The sequence below is a fragment of the Rhinolophus sinicus genome, chromosome 2, assembly GCF_057876585.1.
Source record: "Rhinolophus sinicus isolate RSI-liver-muscle chromosome 2, RSI-T2T, whole genome shotgun sequence".
In the NCBI taxonomy this organism is placed as follows: Eukaryota; Metazoa; Chordata; class Mammalia; order Chiroptera; family Rhinolophidae; genus Rhinolophus; species Rhinolophus sinicus.
Genome location: NC_142502.1, coordinates 177,774,689 through 177,789,837, shown reverse-complemented (window position 1 = coordinate 177,789,837; position 15,149 = coordinate 177,774,689). Strand labels below are relative to the sequence as shown.

Genomic DNA, 15,149 nt, shown 5'->3' with positions numbered 1-15,149 from the left:
GCATTTCTTTTATTGATTATAATTGGAGATAGTTCACTCTTGAAAAGCTCCTCTATCCTTAATCTTACCAGCCCAAGATAATCTTTCACAGGGCCAAATATATTTCTAACCACCAAATTAACCTTAATAAAATGCAGGCCAGGGACAAGTGAAGGTGAAAATCTCTACTTATGTGGGAAAATGTTTAAGGACAAAAATATCATTTCAATTCAATTCATCAAAGTATCAGGAAATGTATTTTAATAGTACTCCAGAAGAAAAAAAGAACATCACTAAAATATTTTAAATTTACCATTATTTATATTAATATTTTAAAAAATATTAGGTTGGTGCAAAAGTAATCATGGTTTTTGCAATTATTTTTAATCTTTTAAAGTACAATTACTTTTGCACCAACCTAATAATATATGAAAATTTCTATGGGGGAACAAAAGTCTAAATAGTTAAGAACAATTCCTATCAATAATAGAGTAACAAACATGGAACAGATCATCAATGTTAATAACAGATTGTCGAAAACAGGAAATGAGAATGAACACAATGTTTTTCTTTTTTTCTTTACATATATGTGTACATATATATATTTAATTATAGTTGGCATTCAATACTATTTTATATTAGTTATAGGTATAGCAATGGCCAGGCATCCATATAACTTGTGAAGTGATCCCCCATCAAGTCCAGTACCCTGTTTTTTTAAAAATCTTTTAAATTAAGTACAACATACATACAGAAAAGTGTACACAATACAAATGTGATATTTAACAATTAATTTATAAAATGAGTAGCTATGTGGGTCAAGAAACAAAACATTGCCAGCCTGGCATCTTCCAATCACAACTCCTTCCTCTGCTCACATCTTAAGCTCTATCCTGACTTCCTTACTTTGCTTTATATCATACTTATCATCCCTTAATATTATAATCACTTCTTTGTTTTGCTTTACATTAATACTTTTCATCCTGCTATAGACTGAATTGTGTCTCTGCCAAATTCATTCATATGTTGAAGCCCTAACACCCAACATGACTGTATATAGAGACAGCAACTAAGTTTAAATGAGGTCACAAGGGTGGGGCCCATAGATTGGTGTCCTTATAAGCAGAGACTACAGAGAGCCTGCTCTCTCTTTCCCGGGTTGGTGAATGCACAGGGAGAAGGTGGCCATCGAAAAGCCAGAAAGAAGCCTCACCAGAAACTGACTATGCTGGCATGTTGACCTTGGACTTCCAGCCTCCAGAACTGTGAGAAAATAAATGTGAGTTTGTAAGGCACGAGTCTATGGTATTTTATGGCAGTTCAAGCAGACTAATACATATCCCTTAATACTACAGTTAATTTCTGTCTGTTAATGAACTTTATATAAATGTAATCATGCAGGGTGTTTTCGTTTTACTTTCTTCACTCAACCTTGTTTATAAGATTCTTCCATGGTGATATATATAGCAATAGCTTATTGTCTTTGCTACACAGTTTTCTATTGTATGAACATACCCCAACTTATTTACTTGACTGATAGATATATGGGTTGTTTTTAATCCAGAGAAATGAAAAATATGATGCTATGAACATTTTTTACATGTCTCCTGGTGTATGTATGCATGTATTTCTGTTGACTATATCACCTCGAAGAAGAACTACTGAGTCATATGGTATCCATATGTTCAGCTTTAGTAGATAATTCCAAATAGTTTTCCAAAGTACTTGTACCAACTTACCCCCATGCCAACAGACGTGAGAGTTCACATTGTTACGTATCCTCATGACATTTGGTGCTGGCAAATTCATTTCGACTAACCTGGCGTATAGTGGTGTTTCACTGTGGCTTTAATTTGTGTTTCTCTGATGACTAATGAAGTTGAATAGCTTTTATATGTTTATTGGATATTTTCCATATCCTCTGAAGTACTTATTGAAGTTTCTTGCACATTTTTCTGTTAGGCAACCTGCCTTTTTTCCTTATTGATTTATTTGAGATACCAGTCCTTTATCTTGCGGTAGTCCTTGGTTTGCCTCTTCAACTCTTATAATTCTTTCTCTTTTTCATAATGGGGATAAGGTCTTAAGTTTGATGCAGTTGAATTTAACAGTTTTTTTCTTTTATAGTTATTGTTCTTTGTGCCTGGTTCAAGAAATTCTTCTCCAACCTCAAATCATGAAGATATTTTTTCATTCAAGATGCTGCTTTAGAAATTAGATAATGCTCTACCTCTTATCTGTTCTACAATGTGGGTTTTAAGCCTTTGGTTGTATCGAACTTCAGTGTGAGTCTGTTCTGTGACTCTGGGTGTCAGTGATTTGCCATTCCCCTCATGTATTTACATTCCTCCTGGATGAGCACTTTCCCCATGAGGGCCAGAGAGTAAAGGTGGGACTTTGTGGACTCAGTCCCTTTGTCATCTCATACAGTCCTTTATCAATAGCAACCTGTTTGATGGCATTGCTCAAATGTTAAAGTTGATCAGGTAGCACCCGTAATTCTGCCTTCATGTCTCTGTCTCTGTCTCTGAGGACTCTTTTCTATCTAGCCATGGCATAGCCTTGTTTCTCCTTGGTCAAATCTGTCAACTAAGTGCTCAGCCATTTCCTGTAGACTTTTCCTTTGCTCTCAACAGTAACTGAGATATTTCAGTTGTTTCTTTTTTGGTTACAATAATTTGACCTCTACTAGATATCCTCCTCTGTTACATAAGGAAGAATGAACTGTTCCCCAAACACCTCTATGGCCTTGATGGTGAATAAAAGACATTCTTTGGGAGCAGGGAGCCACAGCCTTTTCAGCTATTTTTTTTTAAATGCTGGATTGGCAACAACAGATTGCAAAATGCTCATAATGTGCTTCTCGAATGAATGCAGGGTTTCAGCCAGAATACAGGAGTTGCTGCCACCTCGGCATCTTCTCAAGTACAAAGCAGAGATGCTGGATGGACTGTGCTTACTAAAAGCCTTATGAGGCATTCTGGGTACTTGTGATGAGATCACTGTCGGCTCCAGAATGTCAGGGACGATCCAGAATCCTCCAATCAGAGCTGGCTGCCTGTACCATAATGGGTTTACACAAAGGTCATATCCAGTTGACCCTTGAGCAACATGGGGCTTTGAGGTGCTCACCCTGACCCAGTCAAAAATCTGTGTGTAACTTTTGATTCTCCAAAAACTCAGTCATCCCTTGGTATACGCAGGGGATTGGTTCCAGGATCTCCATGGATACCAAAATCCATAGATGCTCAAGTCCGTTACATAAAATGGTATAGAACAGTGCATACAGTTGGCTCCCCGCATCCAACGATTCGCAACCATGGATCGAAAACAGTATTTTCGATCCATGGTTGGTTGAAATCACAGATGGGAAACCCAGGGATACGGAGGGCTGAATATATTATTATCTGTGTGTAAGTGAACCCATGCAGTTCAAACCTGTGTTGTTCAACTTCACAAAGACTCATGTAAAGGCTAAGTGATCTCTATGAAGTCTAACCAGACAAGAAAAGTCACTTAAAGGAATCATTCTCCCTGGATGCCACTTTCAATGGCAATTCTGACTCAGTGCACTTAAACATGGATACAGAAGCAATGAGATCAGCTCTGGAATCCAGGACTTTTCTGATATTGGATAGTTTTCTTCTTCCCCTTCTAGCATAACACAGGGATACATACAACATTCCTGATTTAGGAGTAGTTGTGGAGGACACAGGGTAATCAGAGTACATAGCACAAGCATCGTAACTATAGTTATCTTCAGTTGCAGTTTTCCAGTGTCTCCAGGGCTCTGGAACAGGTCTCTCCATTCTTGCATTCAATACACAGTGGGTGAGCCACTGCTCCATCTCTGCCTTTCTGTCCAAAGATATTTTTCAGGACTGCTCCCAATGGCTAAGTTCAAGTTGACTGCTGTCTCAGAGATGGGCAATATGCCCTTCAGAGTGGCAACAATTAAGAAGTCTAACAATACCAACCACTTAAAGATGTGGATCAAAAGGAACTCTTAACATGCCATTAATTATTAGACACTCCCCTTCTGTTTTTGAAAGTACAATCATTTTAGTGGGTGTCTGGAGCTCACACGGCAAGTAAATTTTTATCACATTGTTTAATGTTAGCAGTTTAACTCAGGGAGCTGGCATTTCACTTGGATACCAAGCAGCATGCTTTCAGAGTCTGGGAGGCAGAAACGATGAAAAATCTTTCAGCAACAGGAGTGGTGCTACAATTAACCACTGATTTTATACCCACAAATTCAGAGTTCTTCCCCTATTTTGGGGGTACCTCTAATATTGTGAGGTCTTTTATTACCTTAAGTGCTACCAATGCTCTACCGGACTTCAGAGATTTCAGACAGGGGTGAATTCATACGAAGCACTCTTTGGTACTGAGAGAGGAAGGCTTTCTCACTGTCCCGCGGAGGACTCCCAGCTGAAGGGCTACCTTCCCCCAGGAAGTGTTCCCTCGAGGCGAGGCCGAGAGCAGGTTTCTTGTTAGCAGCTGTGGTGGCAGCAAAGACAACGTTGAAGGAACTGACTTCTCAGTTTCATTCTCAGTTTCAGCTGAGCTTCAGTCCCACCTGGAGCTCTAGGAACGCAGTACAGTAAGGAAGCCAGGTCGGCCACAGTTCACAGTCACTGCGGGCCCTTGACAGGCAATATTCTTCAGTAATATTTCTAAGTCTTTCACATTGAGGCTCATAATCTACCTGAAATGCATTTTTATGTGTGGTGTGAAATATGGGTCTAATTTAATTTTTTTTCCATATGGAAACCCAATTGTCCCAACACTGTTCAGTGCAAAGTCTGCCCTTCCCTTGCTTTTCTGCAGTGACCTTTTGTTGTAAATCCTGTGTGAATGGGTCCTTTTCAGGGCTCACTAATCTGCTCTACTGGCCCACTTTTCTAACTCTGCTCCAAGAGCACAGTGTCTTATTGACTAAAGCTTTATAATATATTTTGGTATTTGGTAGAGTAAATTAAACCCCATCTTCTTGTTCTTCAAGAATGTCTTGAGTATTTTTGGCTCTCTGCATTTCTATAAACATTTTGGAATTGGCTAGTCAAGTTCCACAAACATCTTGTTGAGATTCTGATTGAGATTGTACTAAATTTATAAATTTATTTGAGAAATAATAGCTTTACAATATTGAGTTTTCCCATCCATGAACACAGCTATCGTTAGTCTCTAAAAATGTGTTATACGTTTTATATGTAGTCATCATGTATTTTTGTCAGATAATCAGGTAATTATTTCTTATGCTTTTGTAAATAGAATATTTAAAAATTTTCATTTTCTAAATTGTTGCTTGTATATGACATAAATGATATTTGCCTGTTGATTTTGTGTCCAGCAAACTTACTAAAGTACCTTATTAGTTCTAATAACTTGTCTGTAGATTCTTTTGGATTCCTCATATCCACAAATAGTATTTCTTCCTTTCAAATCCTTGTATCTTTTATTTCTTTTTCTTACCTTATTGAGTTAGCCAAAACATTAATATAATGCAGAATAAAAATAATTCTTGCTCCTCAACTCAAAGGAAAAATTTTCAATATAATCATCATAAGGCATGATGTACACTGAAGGTTTTCTAGAGATATACTTTTTCAGATTAAAAAATTTCCTCAATTCCTAGTTTGCTAATTGCTTTTAAAAATCACAAATGGCTGCTGAATTTTATCAAATACCTTTTCTGTACCTATTGAGATGATACATCCTTTTTATATGTGACTATATTTGGTTTCCTAATATTTTGTAGGACTTTTGCATGTTGATGAGTAAGCCTGGCCAGTAACATTCTTTCCTTATTTATTTTTTTTCTAGGTTTGGATATAAAAGTTTTGCTAGTTTGAGAAAACTTGAGTTGGAGGGTATGGTCTCCTTTTCCATTATTTAGAGGATTTTGTAAAATAATAGAAGGATTTATTCTCTAAATATTTGATAGAACTCACCAGTGAAGCCTGGAGTTTTATTTTTAGAATGTCTGGACTATTGATTGGTTCAATTTCTTTAATGGCTTAGGACTATTCAGGCTTTCTATTTCATCTTAAATCTGCTTTGATGTTATTTTTTTCTAGGGACTTGTTCATTTCATTTAAACTTCCGAATGTATTGGCATAAAGTTATTCATCATATCCTGCTATTATACGACAATCTCTGGACCAGCAGTGATGATATTACCTCTTTCATTCCTGATATTGACCAAGAGTACCTGATAGAGTAAACCTTTTATAACTATGAAGGAACTCTCATCATTTCTAGTAATGTTTTTCCCTCAGGGCTTATTTTGTTTAATATCAACATAGCTACATCAGGTTTCTTTTGGTTAGAATTTGCACGATATAACTTTTCCCATTCTTTTACTTCCTACCTTTCTATATAACCTTATATTTAGAAGATAGAATTGGGTTTTTTATCTAATCTGACAATCTTTGTGTTTTAACTAATATGACCACATACATTTTTATTTAAATAATTGCTAATATTTTAGAGCTGAATCTAAAATGTAAATCTAAAATCTTATTTTGTGCTTTTTCTTTTTTGTATCCCCTCACCCCATTTTTTTCTTCTTTCTTACCATCTTTTGCTTGAGAAAGATGTAAATGATAAAAATATAATTGACGGTAAAGACTCAATAAATTGAGTAAATTATATAAAAATAAATAAAACATGTATGATAGTAAGTCACAATAAATCATTAATAATTAAAAAATTACATGACAATTTAAGTAATAAATAATAATAAGTAATAAAATAATACTTGAGCCAAAGATGTATAATGTTAGTAAGTCTCAAGTCCTGTGGTGGGGAAGGGAAGAAATAAAATAATAAAGGAAGACTAGGAATTGCTGGAAGTGGTGGCATAGTTTTAAATAAGGTGTTTAGGAAAGGCTTTGATGAAAGATGACACTTACACAAAGGCAGTTAGGGAGGAGGCTGGATAATACTTGGAAAAAGAGTTTTCCTAGGAGAGGGCAGAGCAAGTGCAGAGGCCATAAGATAGAACCTAATTTGGTGTAAAAACAGAACAGTATTGTCAGAGTGGAGTGTGTGCTCAAGTTATGATCCCAGGAGCAACAGGGGAACAGAGGATGTAGGGTCTAATAAGACTTCTGGTTTTAGTGTGAGTAGCTGGGAAGACTTTGAAAGGGTTTGGTAACAGGAGTGACTGTGTCTGACTTCCATTTTGCTAAGATTACGCTGGTTGTATTGTGAATACTGTCCCAGAAGTATTAAACCAATGAAATAGATAAGAGAAAAAAGTGAGTTATAAATATTGGAAAACAACAGTACCAGTACTTACGGCTTACCATGATTTATAGCTTCATGTGTAAAAATAATAGCTAAATACAAATGTAGAAAGTAACGTGTAACACTTACTTAAAACTTTAAAACCCAAAGGGACATTCCTTTATTTTTCTATTGCAAAAGAGATATTCTCCCACTAAATTAATTTATCAATTCAATTCATTCAATCCCAATTAAAATACCAGAAGACCCCTATTTTGAAATGTAACCAATTATAGTGTTAATTTAGAAAATAAAATGCGCTAATAACCTAAGAATTCTGAAAAAGAACAAAAAGAGGGGAGATTAGCTCTTCTAAATATTACACATATGAAGCTACAGTAGCTAAAGCTGTATGGTATCAGAAAAGGATCATGGAGCTCAAGGGAACAAAAAAAGTCTAGAAACTACAAACCTGAATAATACATACGGGAATTAAATTCATGATAACGTATCACTGGAGAAATAGAAAGAGGTGTTCAATAAATGCAGTTGGGAAAATTAGAAAACAGAATTATCTAGAATAGCAAAACTAGAGATGACTGTCCATAATTAGGAGTGGTTACATAAATTACCATGTATCCATACAATGGAATACGATGCTACAATGAAACATTAGGTAGATTTGCATGTGCTGACATGTGGATGTCCAAACCCTGTTTCTTCTAAACTAGCTGGTTGGGATTGTGAGTAAAAGGGAGTCAGCAAGCTTCAAATGAAACATTCTAAGCCTTTGGGGTTATATGTTCTTTGGTCTTTTTATTCTGAAAGTACAAAAGTAATTTTGCTTATTTTCATGTTGCTCAACTGTGTCCTATGAGTGATACTTGGAAAATTAGATGTCACTCAATAACGTAATCTCTACTGATAGAAATTTAATCAATTCTCAATCTTATTTTCTCCTCCAGGCAACTTCTAACCATATCAGTAAGTAACCAAACGAACTACCACCGGGGATTTGGTTAAAAAACATAATTCCAGAGAATAGTGTGAGGTCAGTACATTTAATCCCAATGCCTTAAACCTTCTGCATGTATAACAGCACTTCAGATGATAAGAGACAATATTCAGAACTAAGACTTTCAGATGCTACAAATTCTTCATTAGGAAAATAAAACTATATAAAAATAAATTATGTTCTGTTGTACTCTGTTTATGAAAGCAGAAAAATATGCTAAAACACATTAAAAATATTTTAAATGGGAAAGGTAGAAATAAATGTTTTTGACCGCCCCCCCCGCCCCTCCCAATCCAGTCAACCAGAACAATCAACTAATGAAAATGACCCGTTTTCCAAGAACTCTGATAATTTAGTCCTTTGTGGTAACTCACTGCTCAATTTAGTTTCAAGTTTATTCGTTTCAAAATAAGACTTCACTGAGTTTATTAAAATGTCCTCAAAGATTTAGATAACATAAATGGTTAATACAGTTACTCTCATACTAATACATGTACCATACAGATTCCATACTAGTTATGTAACCCACAGCACATAAGGAACTTCAGACTGATCAAATCAGCTGGCAGCAAAAGGAAGCAATCCATTACTTTGTATAAATGATCCATTACTGTGACCCATGTTAAACAAAACTGCATGCAAGGGAAACACTAAAAATACATGAGCAACTAAGGGGTTACATTTGGTTGATCTATATCAATAACAAATTGAGAACTAAAGTGCACTCTGAAATCATGGGAATGTCCTGAAACAATAAGGAAGTTCTAATATGTACTCTGAATGCATCATTGCCTCTCAAAAATATAAGACTAAAGATTGTTTATCACAACGAATACTTAGTTGATGAGACTGGTTTTCCTCTTTTGCTTTTGGAGAACAACAGTTATTAGCTGATGGGTGAAACTTATACTTCAGATTTGATACGATAAGTCATAGTAATAAAAATGTCTTTTCTTCATATAGAATTCTATTGGCAAAAAAAATCACTGAGGTCAAGGAAACATACCCAATTTTATAACACAGCTGTGCAGAGAAGGTTTCCAAATCTGCGTACATGGCAAAAAACATTTTCTTATGTTACTGTCTCATTAAAGAAAGAACTTCTAGGCTGGCCAATTCATTCTACTCTAAGGAAACATTTTCATATATTTCATATTCTCATTTGAAATCTACGAGAGTCAACCTTGATAATGAAGCACAACCATGTTTTCATGAATCGTACAGGAAAGTAAATATACACATTGGGACTTCTTATACAGGGCACTTTTGGGGGGACTAGAGACAGTACTTTGATGTTTGTTTTTCCTGAATTTATTATTATTATTAATCATTTTTCTGAAAGGAAGTTAGGAAACAATTTGAAGCACAGCCATAAGGTAAGGAATACGATGTTCAGGTGTGGTTTGTTTGGAATCTGTTTCATTAAATAGGACTTTTTTTTTTTTAGAAAAACAAAGAGTAAAATCTAAAATATCATCAATTTTCCTGTTCAGATGACTTATGACATATGCACCCATTTTTCTGGGGTGCAGCAACGATGCCTATATTATGATCCATAGTACTTCAACATCCTCGAAACAACAGCATCACTGCTCCTTTCCCTGATTTTTTATTAGCTGAGCCCATCTGCTGCAGTCATGGAAGGGTGCTTCCCCACTGCACAAGTTGAAAACAAGAAACCATAGCATACAGCTTTTCCTTTTATGTGATTGCTAACATTGTTATGACATGTTAGAGAACATGCAATATAAACCAGACAGCTTTCACAGATAAAGTTGCTAGTAGTCAAAGCACAGGCCTAGAAATTATCCTAGTTTAGTTTATCTCTTCTCCCCATAAGGCCATGTTTTCCTCTCCTTAGGATAAGACTATACATAGCTTATTTAATCATATGTATGCAGTTTATAAACTGCAAATGCCATTCTATTTTAATGATCAAGAGCTTGCTTTTTGAGATCTTATATGTGGTCTTAATTTCACACATCAGTTAGACAGGAAAATGCCCCACAGTTGGGAAGTGCTTAGAATAATAGTAGTAGTGATAGCTTACTATCTTCTAGGAACTACACTAATGCATCTCATATACATTATCTCATTTAATATGCATAACAACCTTATCAAGTAAGTTTCTTCATTCCATAGATGAGAAAACAGAGGTTTAGCTGCAAAGCAACAAAGATGAAGTATGGACCCAAGCAGAGTAACTTCAGAGCTCATGCCATTAACCATTACATACACTATATACTTGTACACAAAAGAATTTCTTAGCAATCATTATTGTTTGGTGATACAATTCCCTATGGTTGAACCAATCACTACCATTATTGCTAGAGACAGGCCAATATTTACAAGTGTTTCAAAACATTCCGCTTCAGAAGTAACTAACTACAGATACTCTGAAGTAAAGTGTGAGATCCTTTAACTACTGATTACTGTAAAAAAAAAAAGTTATGCCACTTCAACGCTTTGTTTAAGATAGATGGCATTCATAAAATTGACCATTTCAGCACTTTTCATTCATGTGAATTATACTTAGACCTTCTGGGGCAGAAACTTTTCTACACTTTCATTACCTGAATGTAAGACAAGCCATTTCATGCGTTCAGTCTACACGTCAGGGTTGGTAATTACAAGGACTGCTTGCATATTTGCAGAAGTATTTATGTCACTTATGGTTACACTTAAACAATTGTAACAGTGTCAAAATTTTCCTATAACCCATTCTTCTCAAGCTTTTATCATTTTGCACACTTCACATTTATTTTATTTTTCAATTAGCAATAATCGCCTCGGATAAACCTCATTGGCTACGATACTGCCACTGTGCAAAGCTACACATTTATTTTATTTTTAATGCAAAATGCTCTTTTCCTCAGCTTAACATCTCTTGGAATCGACTTCTGTTTGAGTCTTTCATATTCAGAATCACTAAGAACTCAAAGAGAAAATAATGATGCTCACAGGCCCACTGGAGATTGTTCTTCACAAGCTGCTCTGTAGCGCAACAATCCCTTACGGAGCACCTGCTATTCTGAATTAAACGGTGTCTCCAGGTAGCCTCCGAATTCAGTGACTGGTGACAATAGCAAGCCCATCCTTGCACCTACAGCTACAAAATTCTCATGTGACTCCTATGGCTTGGGTACGATCAGCTTTCTCTTGGTTTCCCATGGCAAAGCTACACAGAATCTGAAAGGATGACTCTGCTGACTAAAAACCTGCTATCTGGAAATTTCCTCAACTTGGAGCTGGTCAGGAAGCAAAACACCCCAATTGTTTGACAATGGGATTGGGACTTTCCTAAGTTAGAAACTCTAATCTTTAAAAGGTTAAGCCAAGGGGGCGGCCAGATGGCTCGCTGGTTAGAGCGCGAGCTCTGAACAACAAGGTCCCCTGTTCGATTCCCACGTGGGCCAGTGAGCTGCGCCCTCCACAACCAGATTGAAGACAACGAGCGGCTGCTGAGCTGCCGGAGGGGCGGCCAGCAAGCTCTCAACAACAAGGTTGCCGGTTCAATTCCTGCATGGGATGGTGGGCTGCGCCCCCTGCAACTAAGACTAAAAAAACGGCAACTGGACTTGGAGCTGAGCTGTGCCCTCCCACACCGAGACTGAAGGACAATGACTTGGAGCTGATGGGGCCTGGAGGAACACACTGTTCCCCAATATTCCCCAATAAAAAAAGAACAAAAAACGCTTAAGCCAAGAATGACTGAGAGGGTAGAGTCATTCATTGCGTCTACTGGTTGTTGTTGGATCTGTTCATCCATGCATTCATTAAAGATATTTTGGCACCTACAGTACACCAGACGCTGTGGTGAGTGTGAGACAAAATGGTGAACAAGACGAAGAGTGTCTGCTTTTAGAGAACTTCAAGTCTAATGGGAGAGATATTCATACTAATGCATGACAGGTGCCATGGGGAATAAAGAGTACATTAGAAACATACAAAATGGGCACTAGACACTTCCTATTCATTGTGTGCTAGGAACCTTTGAAAGGGGTCTTGGAAAGAGAAATTGTGTGACAAACATTCACTGAGCACCTATAGCAACAAAGTGCTGATGACACAGCTTAGTTATTTGGGGAAATCAGTAAAATGATTCTTCCCCACTTAACTTCGTTGAAAGACACTGTGAAACATGTACACTTCAGTTCCATATACTAAAATACCATTTTTATACCTGTATTATGATGAGGCAAAGGAATGTATGACACATTTTCAGACTGACGCAGAGTGGTACCACGGAAAGGCCATGGCTAGAGGCACACCCTGGGTGCAGGCGAAAGCACCAGACAACGAGGCATTTCTGCCACAGAAGCTGCCCAGCAGCACTCCTAGCTCCTCAGATGTCAAAAGGCTTTCTTGTTGCCTTTGATATGGCAAGAAGCAAACCCAACTCTTAGGGTAGCTAAGACCCCACGAGATAGAGAATAAAACTTGGGAAAACAAGCAGTTAACTCTTGGCAAAGGTTAGGCCCCAATAACTGAAGGAAGTACCAGCTTTGATAATGAAACAGGTAAGGATCTTTCCTCTTTTCAGTTCAGGAAAAAATAAAGGAGTATCAAAGACGTATGTATCTTAACATATCTTCTCCCCCACAGGTCTCTGACGGGGGTGTTCCTCCTGCCACTGACACCCAGACACAGCTCCCTGGGCAGCATTCCTCCTGGTGGTACCGTGACATCTCCTATGCTCAGCAAAACCCGTTAGTCCTAGAGTCCTCCAGCTGCCTCAGTTTCCACAGAGCTCAGAGATGGCACAAGTGCCTCTGGGAAGGCCGAGACCTTCCCTAATAAATTGGACGGCATTCCTGATAGCCTGTCAACATCTCTGCCAACTCGTAAGAGCACGTGGCACATAAATACAATAGGTCACTGATTTATCAATAAAAATGCCCCCATTGTATCTGAAAGTGCTATGTGATGGGAATGGGAATCATATATTCCGTTACCAGTTCAAATTTTAGTCAGCAATGAAAAAGTTCATTGATCTCAAAAGACCTTTAGGGGTAAAGCCCATGATATATTCAACTTACTCTCAAATGGTTCAGACAGAAATACACACACACACACACACACACACACACGCACACACAAACTGTCCCTTGGTATCCACGCGACACTGGCTCTAGGACCCCCGCAGATACCAAAACCCGAAGATGCTCAGGCCCCTTATAGAATAGCGTATCTGCATATAACCCAGGCACATCCATGTACTTTAAACCATCTCTAGGTTAGTTATAGCTAATACAATGTAAGTGCTGCGTAAATAATTATCATAGTGTATTGTTTAAGGATCAACTCTCTGGAATTATTTTCCCAGATAGTTTCGATCCCTGGTGGTTGAATCCACAGATTCGGAACCCACAGGTAAGGAGGGTCAACTGTGTATATATACTTGCTCTCCCTACCCCCTCATGCGAGTGCGTGTACGTGTGCGTGAGAAAGAGAGAGTGGGAGACAGAGAGAGAGAGCAATGAGGTAAAATATTAACAACAGTAAATTTGGGTTAACTGCATATACTGTTCTATGTACTGTCCTTGTTCTTGTGACTCTTCTGTAAGTAAAATTAGTCCCAAATAAAATGTTATAAAATAAAGTGCAGTCCACCACTGCCCTCTATCCCCCAGCCATGGCACTTCCAATCCCCTTTATCTTGCTCCACTCTTTTTATAAAGGTAGTATCACCTTTGAATATATTAATTTATGCATATTTTTATGTTTATTCCCACCTCCCCTGTGCAGACTGAACTCTGCGAGGGCAGTGCCTATGCCATCACGTCCACAGCAGGTGCTCGGTGACAGCATGGCGCAGAGCAGACGGAGTGGATGGAAGTATGGCTGAGGGGCAGCGAGTCCGCCAGGACGACTGCCTCATCCTGTACCCCCAAGCGACTCCTCCTCCCCAACCCCACCTCAGGACTGGAGGCTTATTCTGGATGGAAATGGAAGGAGACAGCTTTCTGACCTGGGTACACCAGGTGGGGGGAAGGGACCACCATGAAAAGAGGGATTATGTGAAACACCAAACACTAAATGCTTATACACTCCCATGCCAACAACCGGCCTCGTATGCTGTTTCATTTTGATGGTGCTGCCCTCAGGCAGGAGATGTGGAGATTTTTGTTTGAGAAAACCAATGGCTCTAGAGAAAAACATACAGAAAAACATACATTGGGGAATACCACACACAAAAAAAAAGGTCAGGACACCTGCTCAATCACCCTACAGTGAAGCTGACTAGCTGACAAGCCTCACTCCCGCACAAAACCTCCTAGGATTTTCAGTGCTTCTTTCTTAAATATGACTAGATAACAAAAGAATGTCAGACATTTGAGGGAAGATTCATTTATAGTAGTCAGATGAACATAAACAGAACATGAGAAAAGGAATTCAGGTAAATAGAGACAATGCAAAAGTACAAAACTCCAAAAATGTGCTTTCCTCAGAGAGACAAAGAGGAGTGAGCCATGAAATAGAAAGGGTACCACAACAAGGGAACAATGACTCGGAAATGATCTCAGAAATTATTTCCTTGAAGGCTGAAATCCAAAGTTTAATTAGATGAATCCCAAAATAAAGTTGGAAAAATATCCTGTATTTCTCATCGTATACAACTAAAAGAAAAAAGAGATGGACAATGAAAAATAAATCAAGAGAATCATCTGTGAAGGTTTAAATATGAGTGAGAAAACAAGGAGAAAAAAATAAAAGAGAAGTTTTAAGTACATAAGGATGCCAATTTCCAGATTCAAAAGGATAAACAGTCCAAGAAATATCATTATAAAACTCAATAATGGGGATAAAGATTCTAAAACTGTCCAGAGGAAAAAAACAGGTCACATAAAGAATAAAAAACTCGAAATGGCACACTTCTCAATAGCAAAGCTTGAAGGACTCCAAGCTAGGCATCCGC

The 15,149-nt window shown here is 37.7% G+C and overlaps 1 protein-coding gene and 1 pseudogene across 4 annotated transcripts in view; both read right to left on the bottom strand.

The window, feature by feature from the left end:
* The window catches only part of LDAH (lipid droplet associated hydrolase), an 88,452-nt gene that overhangs the window by 28,372 nt on the left and 44,931 nt on the right, over positions 1-15,149 (bottom strand). The window lies entirely within an intron of this gene.
* LOC141572021 (U4 spliceosomal RNA) lies at positions 10,984-11,063 on the bottom strand (annotated as a pseudogene).